Here is a 4034-nt window from a genome sequence, read left to right as displayed (position 1 = left end):
ATAAGATACCCAACACTACCCGCTCCCATAGTTACTAGCGTGAGCTATTATTTCACGCATCATGGCACATTCGCCTGGTTCTCCAGGGAAACGGAGTAGACAGGAGTCACCGGACCAACCGAGTGGACAGGGTGTGCGCTCTGCAAGCTGGGGCCCCGGGAAGCTGAGGTCACACTTCTCCCTCCTACATCGGGGAGGGCGGCCTGCTTCACTCCATCACCCCACCCCCAAACCGCCCCACAGGTAACCCGGCTGATGTCCGAGCAGTGTCTGAGCTCCTGGCTGTCTGTGGTGTGGACATCCTTACCGGCACTGGCTCTTATCTGTCCGTGTAGTGTCAAATGGGTCTGATAAGGGCCCCTTGTCCAATGACTTCTTGTTCTTTACACCATTTTCACATGTCCATGTGGTGCGCATACGGTATGCCGTATGTATGCACACGCGTGTGGGTGCATGGGTGGAGGCCCAAGGTTGATTTTGAGAATCATCATTAATTGCTCCTCCCCATGTTTCCTGGAGGCAGGGTCTCTCAGGAGAACCCAGAGGCAATATGGTGAGTCTGGCTAGCCAGCTTGTCCTGAGAATGCCCTGCCTCTGCCTTCTAGGGTTGGAGTTCTAGGTCGGCTGACACTCCCCACTGGCATTGGAATGGGCTCGGGGGACCTGAACTCGGGTCCTCACTCTTGCACTTTACCCACCCAGGCCCCTCCCCACCCTGGTCATACTCTTGACGGCACCTTTTCTTCTCCAGCAAGAGATCTAAGCTCGTATTTATTTGGTATGTCTTTAAGTCTCTTTTGATCTGGCTGAGTATTCACAGGCACATGCAGTTTTAGAAAAGAACATAGTTCAAGTGGTGTTTTGGACCTCCTGTGCATCCGAATGCCATCGGGATTTCTGGAGAGGCAGCCTCTTTTATTGGCACATGGCAGCAAACTCCCGACTTTCTCTTTGTATTTCAGAAGGGAAGCGGCTTTCTAAAGCTTCCTTTTGCTCTTTCCTTGATGCTCACTCATTGAATCTCACACATGTTGGTGTCTGACTGACAGTTCTGGGCAGGAGTCCCCGTGATGGCTGCAGTGATCAGCTGTCAGGAGACAGTGTCCTCTGGACGTGGAGACGGCAGCCACAGACCCTCTCCTTGGGAAGGCCATGGTGTTCACTTACAATTGAATTTCAGGGATCTTGCAACAGGCGCTAACTCCAATCCTACCGGCCGCCACAAGGTACAGCACCAGCTTCTGTTGCCTCCCTTACCCTCACTTGAACGGAAGTATCGGCCTAAGCACTGAGCCTTACCCTGCGAATGGCATACAAACAAAATCATTCATCGGGTGGCTGATTTAGATGCTCAGAAATAGGCCTCAGCCAAGTCACTGCGCCCACTCTGACATGCAAATCCGACCGCCCACCGCACCAGCTGAATCAAGAGCTCCAGTCACTCACTCTCCCCACAGTGTGCTTGTTCAGCAGAGCAGCCGCAATCATTGGAGCTTGCTTTCTCTCTCTCTCTCGGCATCCTTTCCCCGGAAGGAAGATCTCTCTGCCACCTACACACACACACACACACACACACACACACACACACACACACACACACACCCCTGTTTGATTCTTCCATCCCTTTCTTTTACCTCAAGCAGACGCAGAGGGGGGGCGTGGAGCTCTCCCTCCCTGGCAGAATGATTCTAACCTACACATGGAGATGGCCGCCCCTCTGGTCTGACACAGCCCTTTCTGCCATCCTGTGAGACGGCAGCTCCTTGTATACCCTAAATATGGTTTGTCTTCCCGTTTCCTGGCCTTTGTTCATGCCCTTCCTGCCGGAACGCCTTTCCCCTCAAAAGCTTACCCTATCTGAAAGGGTCATCTGAAGCCTCTGTCCTCTACACGGGATCCTCTGATCTCTGCCCCTCCCCTGAGCTCCAGCACATGACAGGCACTGAGAAAGATGTGTTTGTCATGTAAGAGAAGGAATGAGCAAAACATTCACTGCCTAAATCATTCATTCTAGGTCTTATGAGAGCAAAATATTAGAACCTTAGTGGACTCGGGGTCCATCCAGTTCCCTAGGTGAGAGCTGATGGCTATCAGAGGTTGGACTAAATCATGAATTAGAAGTTTTCCTTTGCCTAGTCTGTCTGTGCTGGGAAGCTGGAGGCAACATGATGCCCCACAGGGCCACTTGGCTATGACTCCTGTCACATGCAGACGAGGACAAGGTCTTTCCGATGTGGAGTTCGTTCAGGAACCAGAAGTCTGGTGTTGAAAAAGTACTGCTTTAAATGGGAACAGCGGGTGTCAAGGTTGTGTCGGTTTCTTTCCGAGTGTGTTGTGAGCCTGACGGCAAAGTCAAGCACCAGGAAGCCAAGGCCTGGCACGGCCAGACCACCCACAGCTGTGTCCCTGGTCCCCAGAGCAGGGTGCTGGATTGGAGCACAGAGAAACTTCCAGGGCTTCCTTTCTGCAGCCTTTGACGACCCCATTGATGTCTACCTCTGCACGTGGGTTTGCTCTCCTGAAATGGTGTCCTTTTGTCATGGACTGAGTGTGTCCCCTGGGGTCCCAAAGTGCATCTCACTCCACAGCATCTCAGAATGTGACTGCATTTGGAGTGTGGGTCTTTAACAAGGTAGTTAAGTTAAAACAAGCTCATAGCATAGACCTTACCCTGGTGTGACTAGCATCCTTACAGAAATGAAAGTGGCCGGGCGAAGTGGCGCATGCCTTTGATAGCAGCACTCGGGAGGCAAAGGCAGGCGGATCTCTGAACTCAAGGCCAGCCTGGTCTACAGAGTTGAGTTCCAGGACAGCCAGGGGGACACAGAGAAATCCTGTCTTGAAAAAAAAAACAAAAACAAAAAACCAAACAAAGCAAAAGTGATGAGAAGACAACGTTTTCTCTTATCTCTACTCTTCTTCTTCTCCTTCTCCTCCTCCTCCTCCTCATCCTCCTCCTCCTCCTCCTCCTCCTTCTCTCTCTCTCTCTCTCTCTCTCTCTCTCTCTCTCTCTCTCTCTCTCTCTCTCTCTCTCTCTCTCCCCCCCCCCTCTCTCTCTTGGTTTTTCAAGACAGGGTTTTGCTGTGTAGCTTTGGAGCCTGGCCTGGAACTCTCTCTCTGTAGACCAGGCTGGCCTCGAACTCACAGAGATCCACCTGCCTCTGCCTCCTGAGTGCTGGGATTAAAGGCGTGCGCCAGCGCCGCCCGGCTCTATACATCTTGATTTGTAAGTGTTCATTGCAATGAGCCCTTGGTCTGGCTCCAGGCCTCTGACTTCTGCTAACCCCCGCCCCCCAGCACACTGGGCCCTTCTTGGATAGCCATCCTGTTGTTGCCCTGTGTTGTGGAGATCCTGCCGCTTTGGGTCTGCAGGTCCAGCAGTCCTCCCCCTCCCCCAAGAAGCCTCCTGCACTAACTCTGTTGCCAGTGGTGTGTTCTCTTAGTGGCACACCTTGGCAAGGCTCGTGGAAAGGTATCCACTTCGTCTTTTCATGGGTGCCAAAGACTCACTAGGCTCTCCTGGCCTTTGTTTGGTCTCGCCACGCTGGAATCCTACCCACCCACCCCACCTGCAGCAGATCTACCCTTCCTGTTTGTTTCTGTCTGCTCTCCCACCCTAAACTGCGTAAATGCCCCCGTCCGTACGTCTGTTGCGATGTGGCAGTCAGAGCCGGAGAGGCCGGCTGCAGCACACCCAGCACATGCCTGTTCTCCCTTGCAGCGTCTGCTGATCTAACCCTCAGTAAGGTATGCATGGATCATTTGTCTGTGACTCTGATTCTGAATTCTAGAATCCGGTTCTTCAGCTGCTGCCTTCCCTCTGCCCTGTGTCACCCTCCACGTGGGCACATGCATGCTTGTCTGTCTGCGTGCTTGTCTGGCTCCTGCTGAAAGGACCAAACAGACGCCATAACAGGCTGCTCAGTCTTCTCTCAGAGATCAGGCCTCAATTTCAGTTTCCTGAGACTGAGCAAGCAGTTTCTGGGAGGGCCGTGAACAAAAGACACAGTCCTTGCAGTAGCTCCCTTTCTGCA

General features: G+C 52.8%; 1 long non-coding RNA gene across 1 annotated transcript; it reads right to left on the bottom strand.

The window, feature by feature from the left end:
- Nucleotides 1–738: 738 nt before the first annotated feature.
- Nucleotides 739–3743, bottom strand: LOC143270488 (uncharacterized). The gene is made up of 2 exons (XR_013047661.1): nucleotides 3646–3743; nucleotides 739–1300 (listed from the first exon to the last, which is right to left on the bottom strand). It is a non-coding gene; the product is annotated as an uncharacterized LOC143270488 (long non-coding RNA).
- Nucleotides 3744–4034: the final 291 nt, after the last annotated feature.

The sequence above is a fragment of the Peromyscus maniculatus genome, chromosome 23, assembly GCF_049852395.1.
Source record: "Peromyscus maniculatus bairdii isolate BWxNUB_F1_BW_parent chromosome 23, HU_Pman_BW_mat_3.1, whole genome shotgun sequence".
Taxonomy (NCBI): domain Eukaryota; kingdom Metazoa; phylum Chordata; class Mammalia; order Rodentia; family Cricetidae; genus Peromyscus; species Peromyscus maniculatus.
This window is presented reverse-complemented; position numbering and strand designations above follow the sequence as displayed.